The 20786-nt window shown below is 38.2% G+C and overlaps 1 non-coding gene across 1 annotated transcript; it reads right to left on the bottom strand.

Annotated features, from left to right (window-relative positions):
* Window positions 1-1780: 1780 nt before the first annotated feature.
* Window positions 1781-1887, bottom strand: LOC141681655 (small nucleolar RNA R71). Its single transcript, XR_012559081.1, has one exon. It is a non-coding gene; the product is annotated as a small nucleolar RNA R71 (small nucleolar RNA).
* Window positions 1888-20786: the final 18899 nt, after the last annotated feature.

Raw genomic sequence — 20786 nt, 5'->3', positions numbered from 1 at the left:
GCGTGGGCAGTTGAATTGCCCAATTCTGATGAGTAGAATTCAAGTTATGACCAAAACAAGATTCATTAGAAATTTTTCCAGACAGGCTCCAGGCGCCCGCCCGGGAGAGCTGAGCGGCCGCCCGGAGAGCTGCGCGGCCGTCCAAGGCGCGGCTGGTCGCTGATGTCGCTGAAAAAGCCTTTTTTCAATGGAATTTGACGATTTTAAGGGTTCAGGTCCATTAGGGGCGTATATATACTTAAAAAAAGGTTTTCATCATCCGGAAAGATTGAGATACCAAGGAGAAGACCTAGAAGCACAAAACAACTCTGAAAAAGAAGATCTTGTTTTCAACTTGTGATTCTTTGAATTAGTTGTAACTTTGGATGCTCATTTTCGTTCTTGTTGAACCTAGATCTCGTTTATTCGTACTTTGATTATTATTCAGTTTATTAAGACCTTGTTTATACCATGCTTTCATATGAACCCATGGTGACGATGAGTTCGATTATGAACTAATCGTTATCATGGGATTCTAGCGGATTTACTTATGGATTTCAATAGTTATTTGTTTCGATATCTTGATGTGTGGTGATTGATTGATATCCTAGTATTGGTTGTACTTATTCGTCTGATGTGCATAACTAACATATAAGATAGCGTGTTAATCTCTATTGAAGCGACAGTGAATATATAGGTTTAGAACTTGCCATGCTAGCATAGGTTCATGTATGTGTATGCATGATTCATAGGTAACTCTAACCATTTTACTTGCCCTATGTAATCAAGATAGATAACTTGTGCTTAAACCGTTATGTTGTCAAATTCTGTAGACATATAGGGTCTCAATATAATTGGTGCATATTCAACTTCTATCTCTTTTGTGGATGTCTGGTAGAATGGTACTCGTGCAACGAAAGTTGGCGTTTATCAGTTTTGTGTTATCTGATTAGTGTCATCACCATCACATGCTAAGGTTAAGAACGAAAAGGCTAATGAATGAAGTGGTAATGAAGTTAGAATCCCATGTTTGTCATATATAGTAATTCAACCTCAATTCTCATAGTTAATGTTATTTAGTATAATCTCTTAGTTCAATAAAAATCCAATTTGTTATTTATCTTAGCATGGAGCGATAACCATACATTGTTGCATAGGTGCATAAATTGAACTTAACCTAACACAGTCTCTGTGGGAACGAATCTGATTTATATCTTATACTACTTGCGAACGTGTATACTTGCGTGAATATTAGCGCGTGTTTTCGGCCTAACAAGTTTTTGGCACCGCTGCCGGGGACTCGGTGTTAATTTTTAGTTTATGTGCTTGTCATCAGTGGTCGTTAAAGTTTACTGACTCGGATTCTTTTACTTTCACTGTTTATTTGTTTGTGTTTCAGGTACTCATTACAATGGGAGATGTAGCAGCACGAACGAAAGCCTTGATGGATTTTTCTCAACCCAAGATCAATGACATTCAATCTAGCATTGTCCGACCATCTATCACAGCTAATACCTTTGAGATCAAGCCTGGCATAATTCAATGGGTACAGAATTCAGTCCAGTTTGGGGGTTCTCCAACGGAAGATCCCAATACGCACATTAGGGATTTCATTGAGATATGCGACACCTTCAAGTTCAACGGTGATTCTGAAGATGCTGTGAAGCTGAGACTGTTCCCATTGTCTCTGAGGGACAAGGCTAAGAGCTGGTTACACTTTCTACCTGCTGGTTCGATTACTACTTGGGAAAATCTTGCTCAGAAGTTTCTTACTAAATTCTTCCCAATGGAGAAGACAGCTGCAATCAGGAATGCTCTTACTCAATTTGCGTAGCAATCAGGAGAATCTTTATATGAAGCTTGGGAGCACTACAAGGTGATGCTTAGGAAGTGTCATCATCACGGAATTCCTGATTGGATGATCATCAATTGTTTTTACAATGGGCTGGGAGCACAGTCAAGACCCATGCTCGATGCAACAGCAGGAGGAGCATTATGGGCAAAGAGCTATGAGGAAGCTTATGATCTAATTGAACTGATGGCTGCTAATGAATATCAGTATCCAGCCCAGAGATTGCCACAGAGTAAGGTAGCAGGAGTTCTTGAGGTGGATACAGCTACGACTATCACTGCTCGACTAAAGGCGTTATCTATGAAGATCGACTCTCTGGCTAACTATGGTGTTAAGCAGATAATTAGTGTTTGTGAGCTGTGTGCAGGTCCGCATATGATAGAGCAATGCGCTATATCTAGTGAATCAGCTCAGTTTGTGAACAACTTTCAGAGATCGCAACAACCAGTTCCAGACACTTATCATCCTGACAACTAGAATCATCCTAACTTCAGCTGGAGCAACAATCAGAATGCGATGCAACAGCCATTCCAGCAGTTTGGAGCAAAACAATTCAACCCTCCTGGTTTTCAGCAACAATTTGCACCAAGACTACAACTCCAACTTCAACAACAAAATCATGATGCAGGTCTATCTTCGAATGAAAAATCTGAATTGGAGGAGTTGAGGCTTATGTGCAAAAACCAGGCTCTTATATGCCAAAGCCAGGCTATTTCTATCCAGAATCTGGAGAACCGGATAGGACAAATTGCTAACGCCTTATTGAATCGACTGCCAGAAACACTTCCTAGTGATACATAAACAAATCCAGGTAAGAGGGAAGTTGAAGAACAGGTGAACGCCATCACCTTAAGGTCTGGAAAGGTCGCAAGCCCCCAAATTCAACAAGACGAAGAGCCTGAAAAATCTCAAGTTTCAGAAAATGCAGTTGTGGCTGAAGAAGATGTGTAGAAGGAAGTAGAGGTGGAACCAAGGAAGACTACTATGGAACATACTCCTCCTGAGGGTAATACAGGGGAGAAACAGATCTATCCTCCGCCTCCTTTTCCTAAGAGGTTGCAGAAGAAAAAGCTGGATAAGTAGTTTGAGAAGTTTTTGGAGGTGTTCAAGAAACTTCATATCAACATACCATTCACTGAAGCTCTTGATCAGATGCCTACCTATGTGAGGTTTATGAAAGGTATTCTCTCTCAGAAAGTGAAGCTCGATGAATTAGAGACCGTTGCTCTCACGGAGGAATGTAGTGTTGTGCTGCAACAGAAGTTGCCTCCGAAGCTTAAAGATCCTGGAAGCTTCACTATTCATTGCACCATCGGAAACTTGTCGTTCGACAAGTGTTATATGATTTAGGAGCTAGCATCAATCTGATGCCCTTATATATCTTCAAGAAGCTTGGTCTGCCTGATCCGAAACCAACATACATGTCATTGCAACTAGCTGACCGTTCCATCGCTTATCCACGAGGTATAGTGGAGGATGTCTTGGTCAAGGTGGATAAACTCTTCTTCCCTGCTGACTTTGTAATTCTTGATTTCGAGGAAGATAAGAAGATTCCCATCATCTTGGGAAGACCATTCTTGGCTACAGGCCGAACTATGATCGATGTGCAAAAAGGAGAGCTTTCGATGAAGGTTTACGATCAAAAGGTCATTTTTAATGTGTTCAAGGAAATAAAGTTACCCACAGCTAAAGATGAGTGCTTTAAAGTAGAGAAACTATAGGTTTTGAATGCACCTCCATGGAAGAGGAAGTTGGATATGCCATTTGATTCTCTTGGGTTAGCAGAGCTGAAAATTTCTCAGGAGCGTTTTGAACCATTTATTCAAGAAGCTCCCACACTTGAGCTCAACCCACTACCAGATCACTTGAGTTATTCATTCTTAGGTGCACCCCATGATAAGGGGTTGGGATATATTTTTGATGATGTAGAGAGTGGCTAGATGGATCTTTCAATGCCATTAAGGGTTCTTCTCATGCGCCACAGGTAGTTGATAGGACTGGTGTTGGTGATGAGCAGTACAGGCGAGTGACTAGGCGTATGGAGGCAATGCACGACATTCACCATCATTGTGCTAAATATTTGACACACGCTCTCGGTACTATTTTCTGAGACACCAGTGGAGAGGTTGATTGACTACCTGATCCTCCACCCGAAGAGGGTGATCTTTCCGACGACTAGGTATGCCTGAAATCCTTATTATTACCTTCAATGAGGACATTGAAAAATTTAAGTTTGGGGGTGATAATGTAAGGATTAGTAGTTTGTGTGTCCATATAGATTCATATAGAATATTGCATATTTAGTTGTAGTTCATTCATATTTTTTGCATGATTATTCATTAGGGACATATTTGTTTGTTTTTATGTGATTTCATATAGTTGCATTTGCATGCATATTTAGCATGATCCCTTAAGATGAACTATGATATTTGATAAGTTGATGTTGATTTCAGTGTGGTGATGACGAATAGAGGGATGTTTAAGTCCTAATGAATTGATTTGCATGCTAGAAACAAATATTTTCACAAAGTCTTATAGGGTTGCTTTTGATCTAGATCATGATCATACTTGTTTGTTGTTGAGATTTAATCACGTGGTTATATTTAGAATTTGTGATATTCTCGTAATGACGTAAAAACACTGATTTTTTTATCTGGAGAAAAACCTGGATTTCATTGCTAGTTGTTGTAAGGCTAGGCGTCAAATGGCTAGTAGCCGGCTCATATTTTTATGAGTAGTCTAGGATTGAATGAGTTGGAGTGAAACACACTCATTCAGAAATTATTGAAAATAAAAAAGAAAAAAAAGAAAAAAAAGTATGTGTTTATGCATAATTGATCAAGAGTGAGCTTTTTAATACTCGAGTTATAAAGTTCTAGGGGACTTTGTGCCTAGTGACCTAAGGCTTTTATAGTCTGGGATCCGCTAACCTAACGCTCGCTACATGGGTATTATAGCATAAGTCTTTTGAGACCCCATTCATTGCATGGTCAAATAACCATCTTTGCTATGTGTTCAATAATAGTGTGAATCCTTGTATAACTCTAGTAGAAAGGAGGTGTTGTGAGTCATAATGCGTTTATTGTCTGTTCTGTTTATAAACTTTTGATTATTTCGATGATAGATAAGTTATGGTTATTGATCTAGTATCGAGAGAAATCTGTTAAGCATTCCACACACGCACATTTCCGGTTTGTGAGTTGGTTTGTGGGATTTATTCGAACTCTGTTTTAAGTCATTGCATTCTTAGAAGGCATTGACTTATTCATTTGGTTATGGTTATTCTGAGGGGATCGATTGTATTATGATTTAGTTGCATTCACGTAGTTGCATTCATGCATTAGGTTTATTTAGTAGTTTTGAGTCTGTTTATGCTTGAGGACAAGCATCGATTCAAGTTTGGGGGTGTGATAAGTGGATTTTATATCCACTTGGAATGCTTTATTACAAGCTTAAATTGGTGTTTTGGACTCAAGTTGTTGGTATTTTGATGTGTTTTTGTGTTATTACATTTCAGGTATCAGTTATATGAAGAAAAGAGATTTTAAAGGAAATATGATAAAAAGTGATCAAATTTGGAAGCCAAGGCCATTTTCAAGTTATAGAGAATCTCGTTAGCTTTGTGTGGGCAGTTGAATCGCCTAATTCTGACGAGTAGAACTCAAGTTATGACCAAAATAAGATTCATCAGAAATATTTCCAAACAGGCTCCATGCGCCCGCTCGGGAGAGCCGAGTGGCCGTCTGGAGAGCTGAGCGGCCGCCCAAGGCGCGGTTGGTCACTGATTTCGCTGAAAAAGTCTTTTGTGAGTGGAATTTGACGATTTTAAGGGTCCAGGTCCACTAGGGGCGTATATATACTTAAAAATGGGTTTCCATCATCCGGGAAGATTGGGATACCAAGGAGAAGACCTATAAGCACAAAATAACTCCGAAAAAGAAGATCTTGTTTTCAACTTGTGATTCTTTGAATTAGTTGTAACTTTGGATGCTCATTTTCGTTCTTGTTGAACCTAGATCTCGTTTATTCATACTTTGATTATTATTCAGTTTATTAAGACCTTGTTTATACCATGCTTTCATATGAACCCATGGTGACGATGAGTTCGATTATGAACTAATCGTTATCATGAGATTCTAGCGGATTTACTTATGGATTTCAATAGTTAATTGTTTCAATATCTTGGTGTGTAGTGATTGATTGATATCCTATTATTGGTTGTGCTTATTCGTCTTATGTGCGTAACTAACATATAAGATAGCGTGTTAATCTCTATTGAAACGACAGTGAATATAGATGTTTAGAACTTGCCATGCTAGCATAGGTTCATGTATGTGTATGCATGATTCGTAGGTAACTCTAACCTTTTTACTTGCCCCATGTAATCAAGATAGATAACTTGTGCTTAAACCGTTATGTTGTCAAATTCTATAGACATATAGGGTCTCAATATAATTGGTGCCTATTCAGCTTCTATCTCTTTTGTGGATGTCTGGTAGAATGGTACTCGTGCAACGAAAGTTGGCGTTTATCAGTTTTGTGTTATCTGATTAGTGTCATCACCATCACATGCTAAGGTTAAGAACGAAAAGGCGAATGAAGTAGTAATGAAGTTAGAATCCTATGTTTGTCATATATAGTAATTCAACCTTAATTCTCTTAGTTAATGTTATTTAGTATAATCTCTTAGTTTAATAAAAATCCAATTTGTTATTTGTCTTAGCATTGAGCGATAACCATACATTGTTGCATAGGTGCATAAATTGAACTTAACCTAACGCAGTCTCTGTGGGAACGAATCTGATTTATATCTTATACTACTTGCGAATGCGTATACTTGCGTGAATATTAGGGCGTGTTTTCGCCCTAACAGGAACCCATCGCTTGGAAGATTTGGATGACAAGCTTATCCCCCGGGCTTGGAATGCAGAGCACTTGCGAAAGTATTATCAGTAGGGTGTAGCTTCAGCCCAGTCATTTTTATAACTGATTTCTATGTAATAGACTAGTAGCAAATAAATTCCTCCTAGTCTAGGGGGTAGTATAAATTTATTACGAACCTTGGAATTAGCTGAAGGATAAAATTTTCAAATAATTTCCCCACAGAGCATAGTAGCCATGAGACTGGTGTAATTTGTACACTAGAGCGCATTATCAATAAAATAAAAAAGTTGCTTCAATTTGCTTTATATGCTTAGATTACATAAGAGAAAGTTAGGGCGCGCCCTAAGTAAAGAGCCCCTTAATGATAAAGGAAAAGTTATTTGTAATACACAAACAAAAGATATCCATGACATCTAAGGAATATGTACTGATAAACAATGTTCTCTAAATCAGAAATTGTAAGACCTCCTATCCAAGAAAATCTGCTAAAGACCAGAGGCACGCCCTATGATAAGGCACGCCATGTTTAATTTAACTTTGGAACAATATTATGTTTTGAGTCCATCCATGGTTCAAATATCAAGGCGCGCCTTTATGGAAGAACGTGCCTCAAACTTCGTTATTCAAAGCAAAAAATGTATGATCGTCTAGAAAAAGCTAAGACAAAAACCTAAATAACATAAGGCGTGCCCCAAAGGTAGAGGCGCCTTGACAAATTTTATTCTTAAAAGATTGCTACACAAGAGTGTTTACTTTTAAGGCGCGTCCCACTCCTCAGGGCGCGACATAAATGTGGTACTTTGAAACTTTTTTTGACAGAAGATCCATTGTTGTATGCTTATTAAAAGATATGAAATTAGATGAAATCTTACAGTAAGTCACAGTACAAAGTAAAAAGTAGTAGAAATATAGTCATACAACTTTGCACAGCATCAAAAGAGAATTGGCACCTCAACGTATTTAAGAAATCAGGAATAAAAGTATTAAAGGACTTAGTTTAAATGCAACATCGATAATGGAAATAAGTCATGGCGCCCCCTGAGAGTCATCAGTTGGAGGGATTGACTGGAGAGGAACTGAAGGATCTACTTCAGGCGCGTCCTTAGTGGGCGCACCCTCCTCCTCCTCTAACCCAAGCTCAATGCTCTTCTCTCGAATCTTCTTAGCAAACTCCCTATTGAATTCTGCCATTTCAGCTACGGTTTCTTCACCAAACTTCTTGAAGGTGTACTCAGGATCGTTCGCCACGAACCCAATCCTGTAGAAGTAAAAACAATTGGTGAAAGCATCGTCTGTTATGATTCTCGTCTCCTTGCTTTTGAGGTATTCAATCCTTGCTTTTTCCTCATCCAATTCTATGTGAAGAGATTCAGCCTTTTTGTTGGCTATTTCAAGCTGAGAAGTTGAGTTTGCTACCTCGCCCTTAAGGAAAGAGATTTCAGAATCCTTGGCCTTGATGTCCTTGGAATGGAGGAAATTCTTGTCCTTGAGGGTGTTCTGTAGGTTATTATTGTCTCCTTGAAGCCTCTCCAGGCGCACCCTCTCTTCCAGAAATTTATCTACCGCCTGGGTAGAATGAAGCATAAGCTAACAGGAAGCCTTGACAGAAGCTCGAATGGATTCCTCCAGGCTCATTGCCTGCCATTTTCTCACCTCTTCATCAGTCACATAAAGTGATCCTGTAGGGCCAAATTGGATGAGGGTAAAAGAGGTGTGGGAAGGCGCGCCTTCCATCCTAATATTTTTGGACGCGCCCTGCTGCTCAGTCAAATCCACCATAGTCCTTTTTGCAGGAACATATTGAGGGACAGGAGGAGTAGGAACTGGAGTCTGTTTTTTGAATGCATCTTTCTTTGGGGGCTTAAACTTGGGCTTTTCATTAGGGCGCTCCCCAAAAGATTTGGGAATCCTGGGAGGAGCCATTTCTGCACAAGACATATGATAAGTATTATTCAACATAGCAACACGGCACACCTGTTCTTTGGGGCACGCCAAGAAAATATCAAATATGCTAATAAAGGTGTGAAATAGATGATGTACGGAGGGGTGGCAAGTAAAGATAAAGGCAGGTAAGAAATGCATAGTATGAATGTACAATCACTGATTAAAAAAAATAAGGCAACAACAAAAAATATAAGGCGCCCTGATAAAAGGCGCGCTTAAAAAAAATAAGGCAACAATAAAAAATATAAGGCGCCCTGATAAAAGGCGCGCTCTGAATAAGGAATATTAAATCGATGGAAATGAAATATGATATGCAATGATTTAAACTCGCAAGGAATTCTACAAGTAACAGAATTTTCTTAAGCAATGAGGACGCGCCCACACTGGAAGGCGCGCCATTAAGACCTAAAATGATTAAACCTATAGGGACCTCACCTTGGAGGAACTGTCTTCTAGTTCCTCCTCTTATTCTTCTTCAATCTCTTCATCACTATCTATGTCTATGACATGAGAGACAGGGTTACCTTTTCTAAATTTTATAAATTTATGCTTTGTCCCTACTTGGTCAGAATGGATTCTGACTCGCATCAGATTGGTCTTGGTAACGAATGTTTTTAAATTCCATATTTCAGTAGCCACTTTGAGAAGAGCTTCTGCCCGCTTTTTAGGCGCGCCCTCAAGCTCTTTCACCACTGATTTGTCTAAGTAAAAAAAGGCAAGGTTATAAGAGACAAAGGATAAATACAAGTAAGTTGGGGTAGGAAAGTGAAAGAGGTGCGCCCTTACTTGGAGATGTGTTGGATCTGATCCTTATCCTGGGAACATCATATAGATAAAAGAAGTTTTCTTTCCAGCCCTTCTCATGGCTGAGTTTTCCAGACGAGAAGCCTTTTTTATTATGATGTTTGTCCACAACCAAATAGTAGTATCCATGGTCAGATTTCCTAAGACTGAAGAAATGACTTACTTCAGCCATTGTGGGCTGGGGAAAACCTAAATCTGTGTAAAAGATGAATAAAGCAAGGACAAACTTGTAGCTGTTGGGAGAGAGTTGGAGTGGAGCCACATCATAGAGTTCAATCATCTCTCTAAGAAAAGGGTGCAAGGGCGCGCCCACACCTAGTGAAACCAGCTTAGGGATGGTTACCATTCTAGGGATCTTGAAGTTCCTGCCATAAGTAAAAATATAGGGTCGTATCATACTCAGAGGGCGTGCTCATATACCTTCCATGCCATAATACTCCATAAGCCACTCTAGCTGCTCATCAGAACAAGCTGAGGGAAGACCCACACTGAATAGTTTTCAATGCTCTTTCATAAAACGTTTTTTCACGGCTTCGTTGCACGGTTCAAACTCATCCCAATCGAAGTCTAACTCACTATCGGAAACTTCCCAATATTGGAAAGGGATTGGAGAAGGTTCAGGGGAAGTGGAAAACTGAATAGTGTCTTCATCAAAGAAATTCATTTCATCATGAAGAGGTGATGAGTTCTCTTCAGGCGTGCCCTCAGGGATAGGGGATGTAGGCACGCCTTGTGATTATTGAGGAGAAAGGCTCAGAGAAATAGCCCTATAGGAGACCTTCGATGGTCCTGCCCCAACATTAACACCGATTTCAACGCCCCTGTACCTATCCGCGTTCAAACTTTCCAACCAGTCGTCATCATCCAATTCTGTACTACCAGGAACCGGAGATCTTTCTTTCTGAACTAGCTTTTACTTACCTCTCCTTTGACTTAGAGGGACATGATCTTGGGAGTCATTTGATGATTCTGCTATTATATCACTAACTTTGAACTCTTGAACAAGGCGCGCCTCCTGTTCCAAGAAGTGGGGAGTTCTATGTGCGTCTGGAAAGTCTAGATCAAAGGAAATGGGTGAGGGATAGTAGATTCCTAGCCAAGTGCAAAAATCCTTTAATGGATGAAAAGGTGAGGACACACCCTCGTCTTCCTGCTGTCAAGAAAACCAAAAAACATTGAGGGCTCGTCCAATTCAAAAAAAGGAGAAGAAAGTATGGGAAATGAATAGTAAAACGCCCATTAAAAAATTATAAGGTGGGATACGAAACAAATATCCTGTCAATTTATAAGGCGCCCCCTGCGCTAAGAAGGTGCGTCCTGGGAGGATTGAGTCTATTACGACATAGGAAAAGAGTTACTTGAAAGGTAAGGCACGTCCTACCAAGAATTAAGGCGCGTCTGGAGTCTTATTTCATGTCAAAAATCTAACATTTTTATTATGAGAAAAACGGAAGGGCGCACCCTAACTGTTGACGAGCCCTAAGACAGATGTTGTGATAAACACGCTCTGAACCCAAAATTGGGCATAAAAATAACGGTTGAAATTCCTAAGATCATAAATTCGAATTATAAAACCATATGATTACGGATCAAAACTATTGAAAACTAGATACATACAATATATACACGTAAATATACACATAGAGAAATGCATACTTGTAACACCCCCAAATCCGGGGTCGGGGATCCGGGTTGTCACAAGTTCCATTTCCCTTAATAACACTTAATCTTAATAAACAACCAACTACTGTGTACTGTGACCCCACAATATACACAAACACACCACAAGTTATAGTCCCAAAGATGAATACCCAAAATAACACAAGTCATTTTATACCACAATTATAAGTCATTACACCTCAAAAGGGTTTCTAAATAAATTTACATATTCTTTGCCATTATTACAATTCATAAATATAGATAAGTCTGGTACATCAACAGTTGAAAACCTAGGCTATTGGTAGATCCTACCTCAGCTACAGCGACATCAACGCCTACAAGAAACTGCGGAACGTTTCCTATCTGCTTGCGAATTAGGAGCTCGGTCCTGTTCATCTTGTCTATCTATTGTTGTGTGATGAAAGAAGAAGCAAGGGTGAGCAACAATCCCACCGAAATAATATGTATAATAATTAACAATATATGAGCATTCTCATAGTACTCATGAAAGTCTTGGTTAAGAAGAAATGAACCAAGTTTGATATCTTAACACGACCAGGTCGCAAAATATTTAGTATATATACTTTTCAAAATCTTGGAAATCCTCTTCCATGCATAATATACATAGAGTTCCAGTTTATAACTGTATAAAAATATCGTTGCAAGGTGATCTCATATATCTAACCTTGTCTCAACATTTTTCTGAAAATCTTTGTCATGCATAAGATAATCATTAACTAGATATAAGTTGAAAAGATGAAGGTACAAGAAACTCCAATATACTTATATCTTTTCCGACTACTACTTGAACTACCACCGTTCAAGGTATATATAGTTCATCCCATAGATGAAGCTACAAGATAAAACTTGTATAGAATCAATCTTTGAAATATCATCAAAATGAAATAAAGTTACGAGATACTTCATTTGATGAAAACATCATTTTGAAAACTCGACCCTGCCAACACACAACAATCGCCCAGCCGTAGCCTTTCTATCGAAATGCTCTGGATAATGTTGGAGAAATATCCAAACTGGATGATGAACTCATTACGGGAGTTTGCCGCGCCAGGAAGACCACTCACGATGATCAGTCGCAGTACTGCAACCCCACCATTTTCTACATGTAGAGGAGAACAGCCGGATTTACTTATCAACCGAACACTGGACTCCTAAGTAATGGACCGTCTTAGCGGAACTTCCGGGCCATTTGGGCCAATATAATAAGGCTGGGCCGGCGCTACTCGACCACTTACGCCACTCCTAGTTCAGAAGAAATTCATGACTTTGAAACGTAAAGCTCGTCCCCCCTTTCCCCAAGTAGAAACTTGTTGATACGACTCCACCAAGAAGTCGTATCTAATTGGAAAGGAAAACTCATCGATATTTCCCAGGCGATGCCTGTTAATGGATTAACTTATTCCAAGAATTTTACTTCCCGAGTGTTGGGTAAGTAATCAAAAATTCTTTTATCAAAACAACAACCTTGTTGCGACTATAAAAATACATCACGGAGCCGGATCCCTCAGATTTTTGAGCGAGTATTTAAATCCCCTTCGAAAGGAAGACCTTAAATTTGAAAACGAATTTTGGGATCCGCTCTAACTTTCCAAAAATAGTTTTGATAAAGTTTGAAAATAATCTCTGGAAATATTTAAAGTAAGAATGATTTGATAATATCAATTATTTTCCGAATACTTGGCAAATATCGAAACATTATTCTTTAAGAAAATAAAGAATATTATTTAAAAAAATAAGCGGAGTCATAAGTCCTCGAATGAATATTCAAACTAATATTTATTTAATAAAATAAGCGGAGTCATAAGTCCTCAAATGAATATTCAAACTAATATTCATTTAATAAAATAAGTGGAGTCATAAGTCCTGGAATGAATATTCAGACTAATATTCATTTAATAAAATAAGATAGAATAAGTTTTATAAGTAGAAACTCTATTCAAATACTTAAACTAGTCTTTGATCGTAATAGGAATCTTATATGAATATTCCAAAAAAAATATTCACTTATAATATAAAACTATCGAATAAACCTTATTCGATTAATAGTTTTGAATACTATATATATATATATAATATACTCAGGAACATCGCCTCGCGGTTTAGAAAAATGTTAACCTTTGGGTCCCCTATACTAAGGGTATACACAACTACTGCTTATCTCTAGCATAGGTATTATGCAGTTTATAAGCATTTGAATTGATAATAAAATATCAAGATTTCACAACATGCATATATATACCATATCAACATGCTCCAATATATCACAAGATTTGCTAATAACAACCATGCACTTATCTCAAGATAATGCATCAATATATTTACATCACAACAACAATATAACGGGTAGGAAACTTGCCTGACTGTTCCGGGGTAGACTTAAGCTTAGAGTGGGTCCGGTAACCTATGAACAATAACATAATCTGGAATTAGACTACGGTCGCTTAAGAAATTAGTCAAAACTCACTCATACCCTAACAGTCGCTTACGGTCGCTTATACACTTAAGGATTTGCATTAGTCGCTCGCGTACCCTCGACTCCACTAATTTTAATAAATTAACCGTTACGAACTTTAAGGCGAATCTTTCGCGAATACTTTACCAACTTCCTAATCCACCTTACATAATTGTTTCGTAATCCAATTAGTCATTTAAGGGCCTTAAACAAGATTTCAAAGTAAAGCAAGGGGTAATGGTTCGCTCGCGAAATGCCGTTACTTAAAACGGTCGTTTCTCCTAAACCGTGCATCGGATCTAAGCGAACCACATACCAAAACAAAAATTACGACATGATCTAGCTAAAAATGGCAAAGTTCAGAATCTTACAGTGAGTTCACGGGTCCTGAAGAATAAATATCTTCTCCCTTGATGACATCATCCATCTTGCATCACTTTCTTTCCATGTGTGAATCCCTTGTGGTTTGATGATGTCATAATCCTTGGCTTCTTGTACGCTCTTGGTCGCTTATTTGTTTTACAGTTCTCTTAACTCTCGTTCTCGTTAATAGTTTGAGGGATCATATCCGGGATCTTACTACTTGGGCTTCCCTGAACCTTTATTAATATCTTATATTCCTTTAATGATCCTCTGCCATAATCCTTAAATAAAAATCCTTTTAATCATGTTACCTTATACTCAATTCTTTCGGTATTTGGTGGATTTTCGGGAAAAAATCAAAGTGTCCGGATTCGAATTCTGACGACCTTTACATACACTCATTTACTTTATGGAATACTCTAACTATCTCAGAATTTCCATAACAGTACTCCTATATAGCGTGGTCTAATAATTTTCCTTAATCAGCATAGTCAGAAAAATTTACTATTCATCAGGGTTTCAAAAATTTCCAAATATTGGGGTTATTAAAGTCTCCCCTCCTTAAAAGGATTCCGTCCTTGAATCAGATAGAAAACAGTTGGGGATGCTTTTCTAGCATTGCGCTTTCTAACTCTCAAGTCAATTTTTTTTCCACATTGTGGTTTTACCGCAAAACTCTGACTAGTCTGATAACCCTGTTCCTAAGCACATGCTCCTTTCAATCCATAACCCTTACTGGTTGCTCCATATAGGTCAAGTCTAGTTGGAGGTTTACGTGTTCATATTCCCATATGTGTCTTGCCTATGGATCATACTTCCTTAACATTGATACTTGGAACTCATTGCGAACTTGTTGCAGGTTCGGGGGTAGGGCTAGTTCATTTGATAACTTCCCAATACGTCTTAATATATCCAAGGGTCCAACAAATCGTGTACTTAGCTTTCCTTTATTTCCGAACCTCATCAATCATTTCCAAGGGAATACCTTTAACAATAATAGGTTCCCTACTTCATACTCTTTGTCCTTTAGAGCCAAACCGACATACTTCTATAATCGATCTTGGGCTGCTACCAGTTGTCCTCTGGTTAAATCTATCATATCCTTGGTCCTTTGGACCACTGCTGGTCCGAGCATCTTGCGACATTGTCTTCCCTCAAGGATCTCATAAGGCGACATCTCGATACTGACATACGATCTATTGTCGTAACAAAACTCAATCCGCGTTAAGTGATCATTCCAAATTCTTTCAAGTCTATTGCACAGACTCTCATCATAGCTTCTAGCATTATAGCTTTTGCTTCTCAATACCCACTCTTTTCCAGTACGTAATCGTTACTATCTTCCGTACATAATACTATTCTAGATATACCTTTACTCGCTAGAGTTTTATAACCTTTTAATAAATGCATCAACCTTAGTATCACGAACACGTTTTCATTCTGAATACCACCATACTTATACTACTCCTTTTCTAGCTGCTTCCATCTTCGAAAGTTTGATCAATCATATAGAAGTAAAAGAATTTGTTGAGAGATCACTATGATCATGAACACTTGTTCTATTGCATAGTTAGTACAGAAGGTGGCCAGCCTTTAGTACTTGACAAACAATTAAACAACATGTGGTATCCTACTAGGCTTCTATCAAACAGATAGATAGTCATTCGGCTATGCCTCCCCTTTTGGAAGGGTTGTTCTTCTCAGTTTACACGAAAATGAAAAGAAGAGAAAAGAACGAATTTAAAAGAATTATATATAAAAATATATGGTCATAAAATATGTGGCTTGGAATCTACCTCTGAACTATAGAGGTTTATCACCGGAGAACAAAATACATATAGATGTATATATATATCAACATCAAGTATTATCACATCGTATTTCACATGCCTAAATATTTACTATTCCGTCCATCGTTCTATGAACCCATGCTCTTGCGCGAGCTTATAAACAATCACCTTTGAAACTCCCTCGACAGCGAAAATCGAATCTGGGATTTCATTCTAAACATCATCGTTACTAGAATCCATTGCTATACCACAACCTTCTTCGTATAGTAATACTACTCTTTATTGATAAGAAGGAATAGATATATCATAGGTAAATGTTCGGCTTAGTTGGTCTATCAATAATAACTTATACATCACCACGACCCGATTAATGGTACTCAATCTCAACATCCATTGCAATATAACTATCACGGTTGTAATCGGCTCATTCCTCGCAGAATCATTGCTGCATTACTATGGTCCACCGCTGACAAACTGTAGTCATTCATTTTCCATAAAATTTTAATATCTAAGCATACAAAGTCCATACCTACTGTATCGAATTCCTATAAGGAGGTAACATAATCACCATTAATGGTACATGAAGAACACTCCTGAACTTGACGTACATATGACATGAAGTAGATAAAATTACAGAAGAGTTTCAATAAAAGCAACGATAGCAGGTTAGTACCATTATTAACCATATGTATTTATTGGGAGACATGAAGCTCAAAGGTTCATTTAGTCCTTTCGTAACATGGTCCTGGCTAATCTCAAGATTGGACCTCCTAAAATAGATAGCCCGCTCACGGCGATTACATGAATTAAATCTTTACCAAAATACTATTACGGTTGAGTATCGCACAATCATCATAAGGAATGTCAATCTTCCGCACCATAATAAAACCTTCACGGCTTTAACCATCATCATTGTAATCCTCTGGCATGAGCGCCTATAATTGCTCTCTTACACTTAGAGTGGCGGCTACCTCATTGGCCTTTCCTGATAATAATAGTTCCTCATAATCAATGTCTTTTGAACGATCTCCAACAAAATTTTCTACCTCATTTCCAATCACTGCTTGTGTAAAAATGCTCTTCCTTAAGCTTTGGTGAGAAAAAAAATATCACCATTTTTCCATAAGTTGTTGCCTCGGTCTTTAGAAGTTAAAATTGTCACGACCGACTCTCAATCATACTTAGGACATCTCTTATCTTGGGTCCTTCTTGTTTTCACCAATCTCGACCTTTATTGGGTCGATCTATACTTTATTATGGTTCAACACGTGCCTACCTGGCATTATTATAATTACGTCATATTTCCTTTATCAAAATTTCTATTCTTCAGAACTTTGAATATTACCTTTCTCCTTGTAAGACCTTTAAGGTTATCCTTGAATCGTTCCTCATGTATTCCCTAGATACAGGGCATATCAAAATACCATTTACTAATACTAGGACCATTGTCTATATACTTCTAAAAATTTCTCCACTGATCCTTAAAGGTTGTTGTTACCTTAATCCTTTCCAATTTATACTGTCAAAACTCATACTGTCCCTATTAAGGGTGAAATGCCAACCTTTATGCATTTCTTAGGATTCATCTCAAGTTATCGAGGTTCTATCCTTATTTCCACCTTTAAAAAGGTACATGCATCCTTACATGGATAAATCAAGTCATATATCCTTGATAGATTATCTTATTCAATCATTCCCACCTCGATAGTCTATACCAAATTTCACAATATCATCCTTATTCAAGTTGAGGTCAATCCATATGTCCTCCAAAAGATAACAATGGTTATCCTCTTTTCTTTCCTGATTTGGTAATGATAACAGGGATGTTCTGGAAGATATTGGTCTTGTTCAATGTGAACTTTTTAGTTCTAACTATTCATTTATCTCCATTATTTATCTCAACCGTCATCTCAATGTCGGGATATCTTTTATACTTGGTGTCTCCCTTTTTGGGCATCAAGTCACAGGTCTTACATACACTTTCCATTCTTGAAGGTCACTTCCTTCATCCCATTTTCCTAATATCTTGTTATCCCGTCTCCTCAGCCCATCTATGTTTCCTTATTAATCCATCGGTCTATCTCAAAGTTTCATCGAATACTCTCAACTTAAAGGGGATTAATTATACGTATCGCTTACGCCTTCAACCTTGAATTTATCTCATGATCAGCCAACATCGCGCTGATGATGACACACTTCTCTATATTTATTGCAAGGGTTTCTTAGGGTTTCCCACACCTAACTCCCTTATCACTTCTCAACTCTATTTCCTTTATATCCCTTTATACTCCTTCCCCTTTCAGTCTTTTATTTTCATTTCTATTACAACCATTTCATGAACCAACACAACATAAGCATTGATTTCAAACGTCCCGTCATTCTGGATTTGTGTCCTTGAGACGAACCTTGACGACTTTCACAACCTAGATTCATGATTCATCATACTTGTCCCCCTCTGGCCTGGTTTTAAAACTTCTACACTATCTCTCTAGCTTCCTTAGCCTTCCACCACCGGGTGGCCTCTCTCTTAGGAAGGTAAGTGGCAAAATAGTCTTTTATGCTTCGTCAATCATTTAGAATCTCAAATGATTCCTCTATTTCTTTTAGCCAGGCTCTTGCCTCGACTGGGTCAACTTGTTCCTTGGAACTCTGAGAGCTTAGCGACTTAAAGGTCTTGAAAGAATTTTCCACAACATTGTTTCCTCAGGGTGGTGGTTGGGGGTAAAAGTATAAGTTTGGATTAGGCAGGTCCATGAATTTCCCCATAGGAGTACCATCCTGGTTCTCCGTAACTTGCTCGACTTCTGTTTTCTCAGTATGAAATATTTCATCCTTCTCCCATAATCGGGGTTATCTTATACGTTAAAATCCTTGTTTTCTACTTCATTATGTTATGGGGTCCTTCTTTCTTGATGGCGACCTCCCTGACTATCACATTCAGGGTTTGCCCTAAATCTTATTCCTCGAACTATGGATTTCATCTAAGATCCAGTCCTTAAGCTCTTAAACATTTGGGACCCAAATTTTGTAGGAATACCTCGTTATTCCCTTATCATCTTTCTCGGTATTAATCTCTTCTCCAGTCATTGGCTCTCTGCCTTCATTCATCGCTTTTTTTCTTGGCACAATATGATCTTTTACCATAATTCAGGCTGCATTACAACCTCAAACAGCCTTTCAGTACTGGCTCCGGTTACCTTCACTTCTATTTCCATTTTCTCGAAATCTTTTATCTACTCTCCCGAAGACATTATCATCTTGAGTCTCTCCTTTCTACTAAGGGCTCAACCACCACATTGGCTTTACCTGGCTGATGAATAATCTCATTATCATAATCCTTGATTAGCTCTAACCACCTCCTCTGGCGCATATTGAGCTCTTTCTGCGTAAAAATATACTTGAGCTCTTGGGGTTTGCGTAAACCTCGCACTTCTCTCCATACAAGTAGTGCCTCCAATATTTAGGGTAAAACTATTGTCGTGAGCTCAAGATCATGGGGGATATCGAATTTTATATTCCCTTAATTGTCTTGACGCGTACGTGATTACCTTGCCGTGCTGTATAAGAAGCACCATAATTCCTTATGCGAAACGTACCTATAATTCACAAAATCTCCTTTTCCATCCGGCAACGCCAACATAGGGGTCGTTGCCAATATTTGCTTCAATTCTTGAAAGTTGTTCTCATATTTCTCTGTCCATTCGAATTTCTCAGTCTTACGAGTAAGCCGCGTTAAAGGGGCTGCTATCTTTGCAAACTTGAACGAACCTACCTCTGGTTGTCGCCCTAACCACGATCATCGATTCCTCAACGGTCCTTTCTTCATTCTTGTCAGGATCTCCCACGGGATCCTCTTTAGCAACAATCCCTTCTGGGATAACATCCTTAACCGCTACATCTTTAATATGAACATCATCTGGTCCCTCGTTAGGGTGCTCCATTGGATCCACAATCCGATCCCCAATATATAGTAAAACATCATCGTGTTATTGCTTTTGAACTTCAGGGTTCAGAGTCCTACTACCATATACGATAACGATCTATGTCACTATCATGATATTTATAAGGGTTCCCATAAGGGTTTTAATTGTCAGTACTACATTAGGTAGTCCGACTATGAACTTGGCAAGAGTTCTTATTATCTTAGTGAACTTATCATTTTAACGACGCATCATCCCTGAGGTTTATAACGCTTAGCTCTGATACCATTTCTGGAACACCCCCAAATCCGGGGTCGGGGATCCGGGTTGTCACGAGTTCCATTTCCCTTAATAACACTTAATCTTAATAAACAACCAACTACTGCGTACCGTGACCCCACAATACACACACACACACACCACAAGTTATAGTCTCAGAGATGAATACCCAAAATAACACAAGTCATTTTATTCCACAATTATAAGTCATTACACCTCAAAAGGGTTTCTGAATAAATTTACATATTCTTTTCCATTATTACGATTCATAAATATACATAAGTCTGGTACATCAACAATTGAAAACCTAACTTATTGATAGATCCTACCTCAGCTACAGCGGCATCAACGCCTACAGGAAACTGCAGAACGTTTCCTATCCGCTTGCGAAATGAGAGCTCGCTCCTGTTCATCTTATCTATCTGTTGTTGTGTGATGAAAAAAGAAGCAAGGGTGAGCAACAATCCCACCGAAATAATATATATAATAATTAACAATATATAAGCATTCTCATAGTACTCATGAAAGTCTTGGTCAAGAAGAAATGAACCAAATTTGATATCTTAACGCGACCAGGTCACAAAATATTCAGAATATATGTATATATACTTTTCAAAATCTTGGAAATCCTCTTCCATGCATAATATACATAGAGTTCCAGTTTATAACTATATAAAAATATTGTTGCAAGGTGATCTCATATATCTAACCTTGTCTCAACGTTTTTATGAAAATCTTTGTCATGCATAAGATAATCATTAACTAGATATAAGTTGAAAAGATAAAGGTACAAGATACTCCAATATACTTATATATTTTCCGACTACTACTTGAACTAC

This window comes from Apium graveolens, chromosome 8 (assembly GCF_009905375.1).
Source record: "Apium graveolens cultivar Ventura chromosome 8, ASM990537v1, whole genome shotgun sequence".
Taxonomy (NCBI): domain Eukaryota; kingdom Viridiplantae; phylum Streptophyta; class Magnoliopsida; order Apiales; family Apiaceae; genus Apium; species Apium graveolens.
The sequence above is the reverse complement of the archived record's forward strand: the minus strand, read 5'-3'. Positions and strand labels throughout refer to the sequence as shown.